The 19994-nt window shown below is 47.8% G+C and overlaps 1 protein-coding gene across 3 annotated transcripts in view; it reads right to left on the bottom strand.

Moving 5' to 3' along the window:
* DYM (dymeclin) overlaps positions 1-11273 on the bottom strand; it is a 467753-nt gene extending 456480 nt beyond the window's left edge. For all 3 annotated transcript variants that reach the window (XM_068251379.1, XM_068251381.1, XM_068251380.1), the window contains exon 1: positions 11113-11273. The gene's annotated coding sequence lies outside the window, so the exon portion shown is untranslated. The remainder of the gene's footprint in view (positions 1-11112) is intronic.
* Between the last annotated feature and the right edge of the window lie 8721 nt (positions 11274-19994).

Raw genomic sequence — 19994 nt, 5'->3', positions numbered from 1 at the left:
CAGTAGCTGATACCCCCTTTTACATGAGAAATCTATTCCTTTTCACCAACGGATCAGCAGGGGGCTCTATAAGGCTGATATTGTGGCAAAACCCCTCCCACAGTGAGATGCCAGGACCATGGTTCTGACATCATACTGTGGGAGCCTTGTTGCACTGTGGTAAATTACAGCTGTTTACAACTGCCAAAAAAGCAAGCAGCATCTCCTTCCAGGGACATCACCTGCCAGCAGTAAAAATTTCACCATGTGATAAATGACAGAACGTAAATCAGGGAGAGGAAAAAGTTTACAACGGGCAAACATTGACTAAATTATTTATACATAATTATTGTAAAAATGAAGGCTATTTATTACATTGTTTTCCCTGGGGTTCCTCTTTAACCATTAATGCCGCCCGGACGTGATCCTCACTTCCAGGCAGCTTCTGTGCGCTTCCCCGTAGCCCGGAGATCAATGAATGGGAACACGGTTCCCATTCATTGATCTAAGTCCCAGCAGAAAAACCAACGGCCTCTTATCAGCAGCCGCAGTCTTTCTAAAAAACAAAAAAACAAAAAAAAAGTTTCCCGTCCTCTTCTTGCTTCCTGGAAGCGAGAAGGATCAAAAAAAAAAAAAACCTCACTGCCACCATCTTGTGGCCAAATAGTAAAACTACATCTACATATATTTTTCAATACAATAAACATTATTACATTTAAAATTAACTGCTTATTTCCCACACCAAAAATTACCCAAATAAAAAAAAAAAAACATGAATACCAGTAGTTACCTAAGGGTCTGAACTTTTTAAATATGAATGTGAAGAGGGTATATTATGAACATTTTTTTAAATTATAATCTTGTAAATAGTGATGGACGCAACACTGAAAAAATGCACCTTTATTTCCAAATATAAAGAAAAAAAATATTGGCGCCGTACATTGCGACAGGGACAAAATTGAAATGGTGTAATAACCGAGACAAATGGACAAATAAAATACATAGGCTTTAATTATGGTAGCATGTATTATTTTAGAGCTATAATTCTTAGCAAAATGTACCACCCAAAGAAAGCCTAATTGGTGGCGGAAAAAAGATATGGATCAATTCATTGTGATAAGTAGTGATAAAGTTATTGGCGAATTAATGGGAGGTGAAAATTGCTCTGTTGCAGAAGGTGAAAAATCCCCATGGGCTGAAATGGTTAAACCTACCACACAGCCAGTTAGTGGGAGGGGTTGGATGTGGCAGACATTCTGGAAATGTAACTGCTGAAGGAAGAAGAACCTCAGAGAGGCAAGTATCAGCTGCCCCCACCTGCTCCTCAATAGTGTATTTTAGAGGCTAGAGTTCTGTTGTACAAGGCTTGTTAAATCTAATCAGTATGAAAATGCCGCACTCATCATAACATTGTGTACTCAGAGACTTGATGTGTGCTACTGCTGGAGATCAGCTGCCACAGAGTTCAGTAACCTCAGTAAAAGTGGAGAAAGGAGAGTCAGTCATCCGCAGATAATCACTGAGTACTTCCTGTACAGATTGATAAGCATGTGAAAGTGAATTTGCAGACAGAAAATAGTGTAGAAAACTGAAGCTGCCGATACATCAGTTGACTTTGGCAGGTGATCGACCATCCGATTCGATTATTATTGAACTTGATGGAAATCTGTGCCTACACAAGCATGCCTGATCAACGATTCAACTAATTTCGGCCTGAAATTGGTTGAATGCATCAATCAGTCATGCTGCAAGATGTGGTCGATCAGGTGCGCGGCAGTAATGGCGTACAATATCGGGACGAGCGACGAACACAACGGAAACCCCAGCACGGTTTCCCATAATGTGAATGTGCCCCTCCTGTGCATTTCATACTTTACCTGTCCTCTGTCTCCCGCCGTGGTTCCGATTCATCATCTGCATTGCCGCTGGGCTTCCGTAAAGCACACGACGCGTGTGAAGTCACCCAAGCGCCACATGCTTAACGGCGGAAGCCAACCTGCAATGCAGAAGATGAGTGGGGACCACGGCGGGAGACAGAGGACAGGTAAAGTATGAAATGCACAGGAGGGGGCACACTCACATTAGGGGGGCAATGATGGAGGTGGCGGATGCAGCGTCACAAAGACGCTTCCCATGCTGAAATCTCTTGGGAATTGGTCTGTTGAGATATGGGCAGACAACAGATCTATCTCTGATCAGATTCGATCAGAGAGAGATCTGTCTCTTGGTCAATCTGCCCATATATGGTCTGATAGGAAGCAATGACATCGCTCTGTGCATATCAGCCAGCGCCACTCACAGAGACGGCACAATATAGATCTCAGCTCTGCTTCAAGTCCAAGAAATCCAATACCAGCCACGCAACAATATTGTCACCAGTGTGCTGCAGCCACCAGGCGGACAACATCGCTTGCTGGTGAGAGGATTGGCAGAGCTGCCTTCTCTTGTCCCAGATATATTTAACAGGCTCTCTTGCACAAATGCAAATATGATAACCAGGGCTGTGGAGTCGAAACAAAAATCTTCCGACTCCAACTCCGACTCCTCAGTTTCTGAAACCACGACTCCAACTCCAGGTACCCAAAATTGCTCAGACTCCGACTTCTTAGTCTAATACTTAACAGGGCTGTGGATTTTGTACAAAAATCATGCGACTCCGACTCCCCAGTTTCCGAAACCACGACTCCGACTCCGGGTGCCCAAAATTGCCCCGACTCCGACTCCTCGACTCCGACTCCACAGCCCTGATGATAACCGTATGGCATATAAAAAGTAGGAAAACATGTTTTATTGATTATTATGTCAGGGTTTTATACCGCTTTAAAAAGGAACCTTTATAAAGGACCTTTATAAAATTGTGAATATCTCAAACAACTATAAAAGATAGAAAGATGGATTTTTCTAACTATCCATACCAGTTTCATGACTGTAGGTTGTTGTATGGGGGCTGGGTGATGGTATTGTTTGAGGCCTGGAACCCACTGAAAACCGCAAACGCAAAACGCAACCGCTAGCGTTTTGTCTGAGCGGTTTGCAAGCGGATTCATGCGCGTTTTTGGTCGTGTTTTGCAACATTGTATTTTTTTGCCCAGCGGGTGCTTAGCGTTTTGCGTTTTTATCCTGATTGGTCCTGTGAATTATTTTTCATTTTGTTACAGTGTGCTGAACCGCAAAACGCTAGCAAAACCGCTCAGTTTAGGTTTTGCTGAGCGTTTCCGCTAGCGGTTCAATACTTTACATTGAAGCGCTAACGCTCCCAAAATGCTGCATGTCCTGCGTTTGCGTTTCTGAGAAACGCAAACGCTCCTGTGGAAGTTGCCCCATCCATTAACATTAGCCCAGCGTTTTGGCAAACTGCTAGCGTATCGCAGTGCTGCCAAAACGCTGCCAAAAGCGCTCCTGTGGGTTCCAGCCCTTAGAAAGAAGTAGTGTTATCTTCAAAATGAAAGCAGCACGAATCTTAATTTTTGTAGCACAAATGGGAAAAAAAAACGTAGCACTAACGAAGCATGATGGAATTTTTATTTGTGCTGATTGTAGGGGGAGGGGGGGGGGGCAGCTTCATGGATCTTATGGAGGCTGCCATATTTACTTTTAAACAATACACATTACCTGGTTTTCCTGCTGATCCTGTGTCTTTAATACTTTTAGTCATAGGCCCTGATCAAACATGCAGCAGATCAGGTGCTCTGACTGAAGTCTGACTGAATTAGCTGCATGCTTGTTTCAGGTGTGTGATTCAGATACTACTGCAGCCAAAGCAATCTTCAGGATAGCCAGGCAGCTGGTATTGCCTACAAAGAAATAAATATGGAAGCCTCACTTTCGCTTTAGGTTCCCTTTATGTACACGCTTTAGATTTTCATAGTCCGGAATAATCACTCCCCATTGCTTTAGTGGGAACTGTGAAGTGTGTGCAGATGTCTCCAATGTTTTTGGCCTCCCTAATAAAGGTTTATCCAGTTGGATCTCTGTCTCAATTTCTATTTGTTCCCTGTAGGAACCTCAAAGTTCCTGCAGCATGTTGCTCCGCCCACATCTCCCACTACAGTTTCTGGAGAGCAGGACATGTGGGTTGGCCTGGACACAGACATGGTAACTGTACAGCAAACATTGCAGAACTGCTGCCCGAAACATTGTGTATTTGTATGTGGAGCATCGCCAGCAGTTCCGGGGCCTTGAGGACAGCTGGAATAGGACAGCACTTAGTACTTTACTATTCATTCTAATTACTTAAAGTGGACCTGAACTCTTGCACAGTACAGAAGGAAAACCTAGAGGAATGCACCCTGTATGTATTTAGAGAGTTTAGCCTGTCTATTTCCCCCTCATCTGTGACTAATCACCACTGTAATTTTATCTTTCAACTGTGTCAGCTTAGGAATCTCTTCTGCCTTGCAAAGCAGCAAATTTGTAAACACAGGATGTTAACCCTACATCTGCTTCCAAGAAATGTTTTTTTTCTTTAAAAGGTATTATGCTGTTGCTTAACTTTTAGAGCAGAGTTCAGGTCCGCTTTAAAGTGGAAGAACTCACTGGTGTTTTAGATACCAACGTGCACAACTCCCTGGTGGGGGAACAGTGGTGTAACCCTGCTGTGACATCCCTGGGGACCTGGGTATGCTGGCACACCATCATATCTGTACATCAATCAGAAAAGCTACCTAGCTACAAACACCACAATCATGTGTGCAGCTAATATGACCATGTTGTTTTATTAACCGTGCAGCTTGTAAAACACAGCATCTTGATAAATACAGTTGACTTGAAAGGTAACCCAAGGCGAGAGGGATATGGGGGCTGTAATATTTATTTCCTTTTAAAGAATGCAAGTTGCCTGGCTGCCCTGCTGATCTTGTGTCCTTAATACTCTAATGCTGGAAACACACGTTTCATTTTTCCACTCGATAGATGCGTTGGATTGATAAATTCCGTCATGTCCGATATTCCTCTAAATCATTTTACCGCTCGATTTCTCATAGAAGTGAATGGAAAAAAGATTTAAAAAAACGAGCGAAAGAGAATCAAGCGGATATCGAGTGGAAAAGACGTATCGTATGTGTGTCCAGCATTAGCTGTAGACCCTGAACAAGCATATGCAGATCAGAGGATTCTGTCTGGCTGGATTAGCAGCATGCTTGTTTCAGGTGCGTGATTCTGACAACATTGAATCAGCAGGGCTGCCAGGCAACTGGTATTGATTAAAAGGAAATAAATATGGCAGTCTCCATTTCGCTCTTACTTCTAGTTCACTTTAAATTGTTCTTAAAGAGAACAGATGGTTTTAAAATAACATATTAAACTATATAAAGGGTATTATGTTAGGAATTGACAGTATATAGGGTAGTATGGTGGGAATTATGAGTATATAGTAGATGGGTGTCAGTATACAGTGCAGTGTGGACAGAGAGAGGTATTCAGTATACAGGGTAGAATGGTGGGAGTCATGAGTATACAGTAGCTGGGTTTCAGTATACAGTGCAGTGGAGGGATGGAGGGAGGTATCAGTGAACAGAGCAGTAAGGTCAGAGCAGTGCTTTTCAGCGCTGCTAAATTTGGGCGCTGCCGGTGCCTCCATAGACTACAATGGGAATCACTCCTATTGCAGCGCTCAGTGAGTAACGTCGGCTCCGTCAGAAGACGGAGCCGAGGTTGCTTAAAAACATAATAATCCGGCCTCCAACAATCGCTGGAAGCCGAATTATTTCATTCCCCCACTATCCATGGTGGCCTGGAGAGGGAATAGTAATTAAATCGGCCCGGACTTGTGCAGAAGCAGGACCAGCCTTATACCGCTGTATCCTGCGCCCAAGTCTACCGGCGCCGATTTCAAATCTACTCCAGTAAGGTGAAGGTATAAAGGGAAGCAGGTGTCAGTAAACAGTAGTATGAGGAGAGGTGTCCATATACAAGACAGTAAGGGTGAGGGCTGGTGTCAGTAGGCAAGTGTCAGTAGGCAAGTGTCAGTAGGCAAGTGTCAGTAGGCAAGTGTCAGTAGGCAAGTGTCAGTAGGCAAGTGTCAGTGTACCGGGCAGTATGGGGCAGTTGCCAGTATACTGTAGGTAGGCAGCAAGAGTGAGACAAGCGTCAATATACATAGTAGTAAGGGGAGGTAGGAGTCAGTACACAGGAAAGTAGGGTAAAGGTAGGTGGGAAGAGGGGGAGCAAGTGTTGATATACTGGGAAGGGATGGATAGCTGGCGATGTACAACAGGTAGGTGCCTGTATACAGGACAGTGGTGGGATGTAAGTGTAAGCACAAAGCATAAGTGTGATGTAGGTGTCAGTATGCAAAGCAGTGGTGGCAGTTAGGTGGCAGTATGCAGGGCAGTGGTGGCAGGTGGGTGTCAGTATGCAGGCCAGTGGTGACAGGCAGGTGTCAGTATGTAAGGCAATAGGCGGGAGGCAGATGTCAGTATGTAAGGCAGTAGGGGGAAGCAGGTGTCAGTATGTAAGGCGGTAGGGGGAGGCGGGTGTCAGTATGTAAGGCGGTAGGGGGAGGCGGGTGTCAGTATGTAAGGCGGTAGGGGGAGGCGGGTGTCAGTATGTAAGGCGGTAGGGGGAGGCGGGTGTCAGTATGTAAGGCGGTAGGGGGAGGCGGGTGTCAGTATGTAAGGCGGTAGGGGGAGGCGGGTGTCAGTATGTAAGGCGGTAGGGGGAGGCGGGTGTCAGTATGTAAGGCGGTAGGGGGAGGCAGGTGTCAGTATGTAAGGCGGTAGTGGGAGGCGGGTGTCAGTATGTAAGGCGGTAGGGGGAGGCGGGTGTCAGTATGTAAGGCGGTAGGGGGAGGCAGGTGTCAGTATGTAAGGCGGTAGGGGGAGGCAGGTGTCAGTATGTAAGGCGGTAGGGGGAGGCAGGTGTCAGTATGTAAGGCGGTAGGGGGAGGCAGGTGTCAGTATGTAAGGCAGTAGGGGAAGGCGGGTGTCAGTATTTAAGGCAGTAGGGGAAGGCGGGTGTCAGTATGTAAGGCAGGTTTCAGTATGTAAGGCAGTAAGAGGAGGGAGGTGTCAGTATGTAAGGCAGTAGGAGGAGGGAGGTGTCAGTATGTAAGGCAGTAGGAGGAGGGAGGTGTCAGTATGTAAGGCAGTAGGAGGAGGGAGGTGTCAGTATGTAAGGCAGTAGGAGGAGGGAGGTGTCAGTATGTAAGGCAGTAGGAGGAGGGAGGTGTCAGTATGTAAGGCAGTAGGAGGAGGGAGGTGTCAGTATGTAAGGCAGTAGGAGGAGGGAGGTGTCAGTATGTAAGGCAGTAGGAGGAGGGAGGTGTCAGTATGTAAGGCAGTAGGAGGAGGGAGGTGTCAGTATGTAAGGCAGTAGGAGGAGGGAGGTGTCAGTATGTAAGGCAGTAGGAGGAGGGAGGTGTCAGTATGTAAGGCAGTAGGAGGAGGGAGGTGTCAGTATGTAAGGCAGTAGGAGGAGGGAGGTGTCAGTATGTAAGGCAGTAGGAGGAGGGAGGTGTCAGTATGTAAGGCAGTAGGAGGAGGGAGGTGTCAGTATGTAAGGCAGTAGGAGGAGGGAGGTGTCAGTATGTAAGGCAGTAGGAGGAGGGAGGTGTCAGTATGTAAGGCAGTAGGAGGAGGGAGGTGTCAGTATGTAAAGCAGTAGGAGGAGGGAGGTGTCAGTATGTAAGGCAGTAGGAGGAGGGAGGTGTCAGTATGTAAGGCAGTAGGAGGAGGGAGGTGTCAGTATGTAAGGCAGTAGGAGGAGGGAGGTGTCAGTATGTAAGGCAGTAGGAGGAGGGAGGTGTCAGTAAGAAAGGCAGTAGGAGGAGGGAGGTGTCAGTATGAAAGGCAGTAGGAGGAGGGAGGTGTCAGTATGTAAGTCAGTAGGAGGAGGGAGGTGTCAGTATGTAAGGCAGTAGGAGGAGGGAGGTGTCAGTATGTAAGGCAGTAGGAGGAGGGAGGTGTCAGTATGTAAGGCAGTAGGAGGAGGGAGGTGTCAGTATGTAGGGCAGGGGTGGCAGTATACAGGGAAGTAGGAGGAGGTAGGTGTCAGTATGCAGGGCAGTGGTAGCAGTATGTAGGGGGTAGGCAGGTGTTAGTATGTACAGCAGTGGTGGCAGTATACAGGGCAGTACGGGAGAGAGGTGTCAGTATGTAGGGCAGTGGTGTCACTATGCAGGGCAGTGGTGGCGGTTAGGTGTCAGTATGCAGGGCAGTAGGGGGAGGCAGGTGTCAGTATGCGGGGCAGTAGGGAGAGGCAGGTGTCAGTATGCGGGGCAGTAGGGAGAGGCAGGTGTCAGTATGCGGGGCAGTAGGGAGAGGCAGGTGTCAGTATGCGGGGCAGTAGGGAGAGGCAGGTGTCAGTATGCGGGGCAGTAGGGAGAGGCAGGTGTCAGTATGCGGGGCAGTAGGGGGAGGCAGGTGTCAGTATGCGGGGCAGTAGGGGGAGGCAGGTGTCAGTATGCGGGGCAGTAGGGGGAGGCAGGTGTCAGTATGCGGGGCAGTAGGGGGAGGCAGGTGTCAGTATGCGGGGCAGTAGGGGGAGGCAGGTGCGTGTCAGTATGCGGGGCAGTGGTGTCAGTGGCTATCATTCATAAAGGACCAGTCGGTAGTGCGGGAAAACACCGTTCTTCTCCGCAACCGGTACTTAAGACTTCTGGGTGGGCATTCATAAAGAAGTTTCCTGTTGCGGTAGAAGTGCGGAGGTTTTCTGGAGGAAGCTGGCGGTAGCGTGGCGGAAGACATGCGGAAACATAAAAGCTGCCCGATTCCCTCCGTGCGCTCCTCTGTCTGATGCTGCTTGGGAGGTCCGTCCCATTCATTTACACGTAATCCGCTCGCCTATCGCTACTGTCGAGCAAGCGGTATTTTCCTTCCGCATACCGCTTGCTCTAATCTTTATGAATGGATGTGTTTGTTACTTTTTCTAGATTAATCTAGAAAAACTCCGCACAAGGCGGAAATGTATCACTCTTCATGGGAATGTTCGCTTTTCATGCGGAAAGAGCCTTTATGAATTGGGACTTTGCAGAGTGTTCGGTAAAGTCAGCGGTATTAAGCATTTCCGCATGCGGAAATGCTTTATGAATGATAGCCAGTATGTATGGCAGTAGGGGAAGGCAGGTGTCAGTATGTATTGCAGTAGGGGGGAGGCAGGTGTCAGTATGCAGGGAAGTAGGAGGAGGCAGGTGTCAGTATGCAGGGCAGTGGTAGCAGTATACAGGGCAGTAGGAGGAGGCAGGTGTCAGTATGCAGGGCAGTGGTAGCAGTATACAGGGCAGTAGGAGGAGGCAGGTGTCAGTATGCAGGGCAGTAGGAGGAGGCAGGTGTCAGTATGCAGGGCAGTGGTAGCAGTATACAGGGCAGTAGGAGGAGGCAGGTGTCAGTATGCAGAGCAGTGGTAGCAGTATACAGGGCAGTAGGAGGAGGCAGGTGTCAGTATGCAGGGCAGTGGTAGCAGTATACAGGGCAGTAGAGGGTAGGCAGGCATCAGTATATATAGGGCAGTAGCGGTAAGGTGTCAGTATGTATGGCAGTACGGGGGAGGCAGGTGTCAGTATGCAGGGCAGTTGTGGCGGTTAGGTGTCAGTATGTAGGGCAGTAGGGGAGGGAGGTGTCAGTATGTAAGGCAGCAGGGGAGGGAGGTGTCAGTATGTAAGGCAGCAGGGGAGGGAGGTGTCAGTATGTAAGGCAGTAGGGGGAGGTAGGAGTCAGTATGTAAGGCAGTAGGGGGAGGTAGGAGTCAGTATGTAAGGCAGTAGGGGGAGGTAGGAGTCAGTATGTAAGGCAGTAGGGGGTGGGCAGGTGTCCGTATATATAGGGCAGTAGGGGGAGGTGTCAGTATGCAGGGCAGTGAATGCAGTTAGGTATCAGTATGTATGGCAGTAGGGGGTAGGGAGGTGTCAGTATGCAGAGCAGTGGTGGCGGTTAGGTGTCAGTCTGCAGGGCAGTGGTGTCAGTATGTATGGCAATAGGGGGGAGGCAGGTGTCAGTATGCAGGGCAGTGGTAGCAGTATACAGGGCAGTAGGGGGTATGCAGGTGTCAGTATATACAGGGCAGTAGGGGGAGGTGTCAGTATGCAGGGCAGTGGATGCAGTTAGGTATCAGTGTGTATGGCAGTAGGGGGGAGGGAGGTGTCAGTATGCAGAGCAGTGGTGGCGGTTAGGTGTCAGTCTGCAGGGCAGTGGTGTCAGTATGTATGGCAATAGGGAGGAGGCAGGTGTCAGTATGCAGGGCAGTGGTAGCAGTATACAGGGCAGTAGGGGGTATGCAGGTGTCAGTATATACAGGGCAGTAGGGGGAGGTGTCAGTATGCAGGGCAGTGAATGCAGTTAGGTATCAGTATGTATGGCAGTAGGGGGTAGGGAGGTGTCAGTATGCAGAGCAGTGGTGGCGGTTAGGTGTCAGTCTGCAGGGCAGTGGTGTCAGTATGTATGGCAATAGGGGGGAGGCAGGTGTCAGTATGCAGGGCAGTGGTAGCAGTATACAGGGCAGTAGGGGGTATGCAGGTGTCAGTATATACAGGGCAGTAGGGGGAGGTGTCAGTATGCAGGGCAGTGGATGCAGTTAGGTATCAGTGTGTATGGCAGTAGGGGGGAGGGAGGTGTCAGTATGCAGAGCAGTGGTGGCGGTTAGGTGTCAGTCTGCAGGGCAGTGGTGTCAGTATGTATGGCAATAGGGAGGAGGCAGGTGTCAGTATGCAGGGCAGTGGTAGCAGTATACAGGGCAGTAGGGGGTATGCAGGTGTCAGTATATGCAGGGCAGTAGGAGGAGGGAGGTGTCAGTATGTAAGGCAGTAGGGGGTGGGCAGGTGTCCGTATATATAGGGCAGTAGGGGGAGGTGTCAGTATGCAGGGCAGTGGATGCAGTTAGGTATCAGTGTGTATGGCAGTAGGGGGGAGGGAGGTGTCAGTATGCAGAGCAGTGGTGGCGGTTAGGTGTCAGTCTGCAGGGCAGTGGTGTCAGTATGTATGGCAATAGGGGGGAGGCAGGTGTCAGTATGCAGGGCAGTGGTAACAGTATACAGGGCAGTAGGGGGTATGCAGGTGTCAGTATATATAGGGCAGTAGCGGGAGGTGTCAGTATGCAGGGCAGTGATGGCGGTTAGGTGTCAGTATGTAGGGCAGTAGGGGGTAGGCAGGTGTGGCCACACACAAGAAGAGCGCCCCCATACACAGCGCAGCCTCTCCTCACCTCTCTCTCCCGCTCCCTCTCTCTGTTACTCGCTCGGAGCCGCCATCACTCCACGTCGCTGCAGACAGCTGCGTCACCCGCGTCACGTGACCCGGCTTCCACTCCGCGGCTGACAGGCTGGATCTCAGCAGTGACGTCGCGACACTGGGCCATGGGGCGGGTCCCTCACACGGGTGCCTAGAAACGGCCACGCGTGTAGGCGTGCCCCGGAAGAGTTCTGAAGGGTGGGCGGTGCGCAGAGGCATTGTAGGCGTGGTCAGGGAATGGCTATTTCGCTCTCTAGCTGGTCTCCCGGAGCAGTGATCTCCGCACTCCGCACAGGACACATAAGCTTGTATTGAATACACCATTTTATTACGTCTGCAGAATGTGGAAGCTGTCTACCCTGCAGGGAAAAGTGTATTAACAGTAGAGATTGGTGAACTAGATCCATAGATGGATTAAGATAATGTAATGTGGCCAGTGGCATACATCAGCCGACTTGGCGGCCAATCGACCATCCATTTTGATTATTATAAACGGATTGGCTGAAAATTGGTGCCGCCAAGTGCATGCCTGACCAATAAAGCGACCAATTTCGGGACGGAAATTGGTTGCGTATACCGCAAGATGTCGGGCCAAAGTTGGTTGGTCTGGTGTGCGGCGTACTGGTGGCGATTTCCAGAACGAGCGACGAAACCCCTGCCGCTACCGTCGCAATGTATAAATGTGCCCCCGTGTGCATTTATACATTACCTGTCCTGTTGCAGCCTTCGCATAACCTCCGGGCGGCTCTCCGCAGGGGCGCCTCTAGCCTTCTTGTCACTCCAGGCAAGAAAACCTGTGGCGCCCCCCCCCCCCCCCCCTAAAAATAAAACAAAAATTATATAGATTATAGAACACTTCACACATGATATAAGCCATCAGAGAGGGATAACTATGAAATGGGGCCCTAGGCAAGATAACACTTTGCCCTCCACTGATGGTCACCTGGCTTATTTAGTTAGATGTGGTGGGGGCTAGCAACCACCAGGTTTCTGAACTCTCTCTAGACCCTAGGCAGCTGCCTAAGTTTGCCTTGTGGATGATCAGCATTGTATGCCATACAGCACATGCTGCCAGTATGCACCTCAAATAAATACAGCATCCACACTACAAGTTCCAATGGCAGTCACATTGCAAGATTGGATTATCAAGCAAGACATTCTTACTTTCAAAATAATTTTTCACAAACATTATGAGATATGCAGATATGTTACCACCTGTTAGGGTAGGACTGGAGTGGGTATATCATGACATTGAAGGGCTGATATGGTAAGGTGGTTTAAGGCCCAGTGCACACCGAGCGGTTTTAGCAGCTATCCGCCAACCGCATCTGTCTGTGAAAACGCTTGGCTAATGTATTTCAATGAGATGGTGCACACCAGCGGTTTGAGGTTTTTAGCAAACTGCAAACGTGCCTCCTGCTGCACATTTGCGGTTTGCAGAAGTGATTCTGCCTCAATATAAAGTATAGGAAAAATGCAAACCGCTCTGAAAAACGCTAGATCAGAGCGGTTTTCCAGGCGTTTTTGTTACAGAAGCTGTTCAGTAACAGCTTTTACTGTAACAGTATTTGTAATCTGCTTCACAAAAACGCTCGGCATGTTTAGAAAACATGCCTAGAATCGCTCTGAAATCTGCTCCAAAAACCGCTAGCGTTTTGAGGATCTTCTAGCGGTTTTGGTGTGCACTGGGCCTAATAGTTTGATTCATAATCCATTCTGGAGATAAGCACAGTGTGTTTGTAGTGTAAATGATACAAGAGAAGAGAAGTAGAATGGAGGGAGGAAGGGTAGTAGAGGGTCAGAATTGATGACATGGATGAGCAGATATCTATGAGAAGAATAGAGGCACAGTGGGTAGCACTACAGCCTCTCCGTACATGCCACTGGCGCATAGTGACTGACGTCGGCACATAAAGTCAGACGCTATGCGCCAGTGGCATGTACGGACACCGCGCGGAGGCTGCTACAGGACAGGTAACGTATAAATGCACACATGGGGAGCACATTATTCTTTTACTACAACGGCGGGGTGGACTCGGCCGATTCCCTGAAGATTTCATGCTGGCTTAACCAGGATTTCCTACAGTACAAGACCAACCTGCTGCAGTTCCACACTGCCCTTCCTCATGCGAAGCAAGAATACTTTACCAAGCTCATCGGAGCACAAGCTTCCAACCCCCGGCGTCTTTTTGCCATTTTCAACTCCCTGCATAAACCCACCCCCCACCCTCTGTTTCCTCCCTCTCTGCCACAGATTTAGCCACCCATTTCAGAAACAAAAACGTCTCCATCCGTCAGGAAATATCCAATCTTCACCTCCCACCCCCTCCCAACCAGCTCCTCCTCCACCCTATCCTCCCCTCACCTCCTTCCCTCCTACCACCACTGAGGAAGTCAACCACCTACTGCAGACTTCCCATACCACTACCTCACCCCTTGACCCCATCCCTTCAGATGTACTTCAGCCTCACTTCACGGATTTGGCCCCAGTCCTCACTACCCTGTTTAACCTCTCCCTATCCACAGGCACCTTCCCTTCAGACTTCAAACAGGCCACAGTATTGCCCCTGCTCAAGAAACCCTCCCTCGACCCCTCGCTACCCTCCAACTACTGCCCTATCTCCCTCCTCCCCTTTGCCTCAAAACTCCTTGAGCGTCTGGTTCACAAACGCCTGACCCAGTACCTCAATGACAACTCACTGCTAGACGCACTGCAATCTGGATTTCGGCCTGCCCACTCAACCGAAACTGCTCTTACCAAAGTGGTCAATGACCTTGTCTTAGCTAAAACTGAAGGTAAATACTCCATTCTCCTCTTCCTTGACCTTTCAGCAGCTTTTGACACAGTAGATCATCCCCTACTCCTCCAGTCCCTCCAGTCCATGGGCATTCACGATCTCACCCTGACCTGGCTTTTATCCTACCTCTCCAACTGCTCCTTCACGACCTCCTTCAATGAGTCCTCGTCCACCCCCAACCTCCTCTCGGTGGGAGTACACCAAGGCTCGGTCCTTGGCCCCCTACTGTTCTCCCTATACACATCCTCCATTGGCAAGGTTATCTCCTCCATGGGTTTTAACTATCATCTGTATGCAGATGACACCCAAATTTACCTCCACACCCCTGACATCTCGGCCACTACCATGGACAAGGTGTCCTCCTGCCTATCAGCCATCTCCTCCTGGATGTCCGCTAGGTTCCTGAAACTAAATCTAGACAAAACAGAATTTATGATCTTCCCACCCCGGCCATCCCTGAACCTCCCAGATGTGCATGTCACTGTTAACCACACTACCATTCGCCCTACCTCTAAAGCCCGCTGTCTGGGTGTCACCCTGGACTCAGAACTCTCCTTCACTCCCCACATCCAAAACCTCACAAAGTCCTGCAACCTCCACCTTCTTAACATCTGTAAGATTTGCCCTTTCCTGACTTCTGCCACCACCAAACTCCTCATCCATGCCCTCATAATTTCCTGCCTCGACCACTGTAATGCCCTTCTGTCTGGTCTCCCTATGACCCGAATAGCCCCACTGCAGTCCATCATGATTGCGGCAGCCAGAATTATCCACTCCTCCCATCGCTCCACCAGGGCGGCTCCCCTCAGTGAATTCCTCCCCTGGCTTCCTATCCAGTCCAGAATCATCAGATTCAAGATATTGTGTCTGACCTACAAATCTGTCCACAAAACCTGACCAACCTACATTTCTGATCTTACTCAGAGGTGTACACACCTAGCTGCTCACTGCTCACTCCATTCCTCCAATGAACTTCGCCTGACCCCTCCCCCCCCCCCCCCCCGCATCACACATTCCCATGCACGCCTCCAGGACTTCTCAAGAGCTGCTCCAACACTTTGGAACTCTATACCTCCACCCATTAGGACAGCCCCCTCTTTCAACATCTTCAAGAAGGCCCTCAAAACTCACCTTTTCACTCTGGCCTACCACCCCTCACAATTGCTTTAAAGTTTAAACCCACAGCGGAACTCTGGTCCCCTACCTTTCGTGTCTCTACCTCTCCTTCTAGATTGTAAGCCTTTGGGCAGGGTCCTCCTCCTTTTTGTGTCCTACCTGATCATGCACCTCCATTACTGTGCACCCATGCTATGCACTTGAGTGAACCTAACTTGCCTAATCTCCATGCTCCATGCTCCATCCAGTGACTCACTAAGCATTACCTTGTACTCATACTGTGCTGCATGATCTGGTCTTTCTTGTAGTCAGGTATTGTCATATTGCACCTACTCCAAGAGCTGCTAGTACTGTTCGGGGACCCCAATTCCTCGTAAATGTAGCAAACAAAAATATGTAACAGACTGCGCTAATATGAATTCATAAAAACTTTAATAGTAGATAAAATTGATAAAATAAAATAATAAAATCAACCTGAGGTAGATGAGGGAATAATATTTCCCTGTAATAGCCCAAAAGTCAGTTTCACATGAGCTGCAAATGCATATTGCACAAAGAACGTATTGCACAAGGATGGTAGTGATTTGGCAATATATTAATTGCACAGTGACTTCCTTATAGAAGATAGAGGTTCAAGGTAACTTGTGAGTGAAAGTCCAAGGAACAGTGTCCGTAGGGCAATATGGCTGCCTGGACTGTTATTGCAAAGTCTCTGATGTTGCTAAAGTTTAGTGGGATGTTATGCCCTGTTCGTTGTTCTATCAATAATGTATCCAACACTTATATTGTAGCAATGTAGATGAATTAGATCTCACCACTCTTGATCCATGAGCAGGTCGGGTAGGTTATCTTAAAGGGAGCCACTCGATCTTGCCCGGCCGACGGCGAGGCAAGAGAGACTGGACGGCTTGGCTGCGTCAGGCTGGTTAGCCCGGCTCCCCTAGAGGGCGGAGGTGATGCTGAATATTGCAGTCCAACGGTGAACAGTTCCGTCCTTCCGTGCGGCATGAACAGCCGCGAGACTCCGATGTAACTCCTTCCCCTCTGTTGGTGTGACGTCACAGAAGCAGCCACTGCTGACGTTTCGGGAGGAACGCCTCCCTTTCTCAAAACTAGGCTGCTGAGGGGAATTGGAGGCTCCCTTATGAAGCCTTGCCTAATTGGAAAGTCCTTATTCAAAGGCATATAGATCTAAATCTTTATTTAGCCCATGTGGTGTCAAAGTGTTCAGGTTAAAAATCCACATAGTCTCTCGCCGAGACATTTCTAGCAAATAATCTCCACCTCTCCACGGTCTGTTTACCTGCTCAATTATACAGTATTTAGTTTCCTTAAAGGAGCATCCATGTTCCTTCTTATAGTGAGCTGAAAGGGGATGTTTATTATTCCCTTTTATGATATTTGTACAGTGTTCACTGAGTCTCTCTTTTAGCGGACGCTTGGTCCTTCCCACATAATGTTTTAAGCAGGGGCATGTTAGCACATAGATCACTCCTTTTGTGTCACAATTGGTGACATCTTTGATTTTGAATGTTTCTTTATTGGATGTTGTGACATCATAAATTCTTTCAACAGGTGGGCCCGATTCTCGACATGCCCTACAAAATCCACACTTTTTAAAGTAACCATTCTTCTTCTTCATTCCAGTTCGTTTTATAGTGGTAGCCAATATACTGCCTAAATTTTTTGATTTTCTAAAGATCATTCTTGGGTTCTCTGATAGGATGGGTGTGAGTAAAGGATCCTCTCTTAATAAATGCCAATATTTGCCCACTATGTTCCTAACTCGTGGGGCTTGGGAGGAATACTGCATGATCAGACTTGGTTGTTGAACATTATGACTAGTTTGCATCTCCCTATCCTCCAACAGCTTTTTTCTCTCTGTATTTCTAGCTCTTTCCTTAGCTCTCAGGATTAACTCTTCAGGGTATCCCTTATTGTCAAACCTTTCCTGTAATATTTCCGATTCTGCATTGAAGTCAGTGACCTTAGAGCAGTTTCTCCTGAGCCTTAAAAACTGGCCTCCAGGGATATTCATAAGCCATTTCAAGTGATGGCAGCTGTCTATTCTAATATAACTATTAGTGTCAACTGGCTTTAGATAGGTTTTGGTGTGTATCTTCTCCTCTTCTATATAGATTGTGAGGTCCAGTCAGAAAATCCTCTCCCCAGTGGAACACGGAGTGCTATCAAGGGGTATAAAATTTGCACCAGGGACAAAACTGAACAAATTTGAGGCCTTCATTGGCATTAAGAAATTTATGAGGAAATTATGTCTAAAAAAAGTATTTTTTAAAACAAACAGAACAGCGACCAGGAGAAAGTCAACTACAGGCAGACCAATTTAAACATTCTGGATTGAAATGTAGATCTAAATATAATCCGGTTCAGGAAGCAAGTAAGGCCATGAATACCTTTGAGACCCTGGTGTTAGAAGATATCAAAAAACTTAAGATCCCATTTATTGACAATTTAACATCCAGGGAAAGGCAAGCTATGAGAGGACTGCAGAATGACACCTCTATCATTATTAGGCCAGCAGACAAGGGAGGGGGTGTAGTCATACAAGATAGTGAACAGTACCATCAAGAAGCAGCCCGCCAATTGTTTAATCAGGACACTTACCAACTGTTACTGATGGATCCCACTTTTAAATTCCTCAAGGGACTACAGGAGCTTTTGGGGGGGGGGGGGGGGGCAAGCTCAAAGGAATTATTAATGAAGATGAGTATGCCTACTTGTATGTGGGCAGCCCCAGAATCCCTGTATATTATCACCTCCCCAAAATACACAAGGGCCTCATTTATCCACCAGGGAGGCCGATTATTTCTGGGATCGGCTCCATGACGTCCAATTTGTCCCAGTATGTGGACATCTACCTGCAGGAAATAGTTAAAACTACCCCGACTTACATCAAAGACACAGGGCATTTTCTGAGGATTCTTAACGACAGCACGTGGAGGGATGAATACTGGCTGTGCACGGTGGTTGTGAATTCACTGTACACGGTGATCCCCCGTGAGAAGGGAGTATAGGCAGTCTGGTTTTTCATGCAGGAGGCCCACACACTGCCGGAGGATCAAATTGAGTTTATTTTGGACAGCATCCGATTCATATTAAAACACAACTATTTTGTCTATGAGGGTCAGTACTTCCTCCATGGCACCGGGACGGCGATGGGGACACGGTTTGCCCCTTCCTTCGCGAACCTATATATGGCCCACTGGGAACGCTTCCACCTATATGGCCCAGGGTGCCCCGGACCCGCCCTGGTGCTCTGGAGGAGATTTATAGATGACGCCTTTTTCATCTGGCATGGAAGTAGATCAAGTCTTGATGTTTTCTTGGGATGGATCAATCAGAATAGTTACAATTTAAAATTTACGGATAACTGTAGCCAGCAGCAAGTCAATTTTTTGGACCTCACAATCTATATAGAAGAGGAGAAGATACTCACCAAAACCTATCTAAAGCCAGTTGACACTAATAGTTATATTAGTATAGACAGCTGCCATCACTTGAAATGGCTTATGAATATCCCTGGAGGCCAGTTTTTAAGGCTCAGGAGGAACTGTTCTAAGGTCACTGACTTCAATGCAGAATCGGAAATATTACAGGAAAGGTTTGACAATAAGGGATATCCTGAAGAGTTAATCCTGAGAGCTAAGGAAAGAGCTAGAAATACAGAGAGAAAAAAGCTGTTGGAGGATAGGGAGATGCAAACCAGTCATAATGTTCAACAACCAAGTCTGATCATGCAGTATTCCTCCCAAGCCCCACGAGTTAGGAACATAGTGGGCAAATATTGGCATTTATTAAGAGAGGATCCTTTACTCACACCCATCCTATCAGAGAACCCAAGAATGATCTTTAGAAAATCAAAAAATTTAGGCAGTATATTGGCTCCCACTATAAAACGAACTGGAATGAAGAAGAAGAATGGTTACTTTAAAAAGTGTGGATTTTGTAGGGCATGTCGAGAATCGGGCCCACCTGTTGAAAGAATTTATGATGTCACAACATCCAATAAAGAAACATTCAAAATCAAAGATGTCACCAATTGTGACACAAAAGGAGTGATCTATGTGCTAACATGCCCCTGCTTAAAACATTATGTGGGAAGGACCAAGCGTCCGCTAAAAGAGAGACTCAGTGAACACTGTACAAATATCATAAAAGGGAATAATAAACATCCCCTTTCAGCTCACTATAAGAAGGAACATGGATGCTCCTTTAAGGGAACTAAATACTGTATAATTGAGCAGGTAAACAGACCGTGGAGAGGTGGAGATTATTTGCTAGAAATGTCTCGGCGAGAGACTATGTGGATTTTTAATCTGAACACTTTGACACCACATGGGCTAAATAAAGATTTAGATTTATATGCCTTTGAATAAGGACTTTCCAATTAGGCAAGGCTTCATAAGGGAGCCTCCAATTCCCCTCAGCAGCCTAGCTTTGAGAAAGGGAGGCGTTCCTCCCGAAACGTCAGCAGTGGCTGCTTCTGTGACGTCACACCAACAGAGGGGAAGGAGTTACATCGGAGTCTCGCAGCTGTTCATGCCGCACGGAAGGACGGAACTGTTCACCGTTGGACTGCAATATTCAGCATCACCTCCGCCCTCTAGGGGAGCCGGGCTAACCAGCCTGACGCAGCCAAGCCGTCCAGTCTCTCTTGCCTCGCCGCCGGCCAGGCAAGATCGAGCGGCTCTCTTGAAGATAACCTACCCGACCTGCTCATGGATCAAGAGTGCTGAGATCTAATTCATCTACATTGCTACAATATAAGTGTTGGATACATTATTGATAGAACAACGAACAGGGCATAACATCCCACTAAACTTTAGCAACATCAGAGACTTTGCAATAACAGTCCAGGCAGCCATATTGCCCTACGGACACTGTTCCTTGGACTTTCACTCACAAGTTACCTTGAACCTCT

Source organism: Hyperolius riggenbachi, chromosome 1 (genome assembly GCF_040937935.1).
Source record: "Hyperolius riggenbachi isolate aHypRig1 chromosome 1, aHypRig1.pri, whole genome shotgun sequence".
NCBI classification, from domain to species: Eukaryota; Metazoa; Chordata; class Amphibia; order Anura; family Hyperoliidae; genus Hyperolius; species Hyperolius riggenbachi.
Note: the sequence above shows the minus strand (reverse complement) of the source record. Positions and strands in the feature narration are given on the sequence as shown.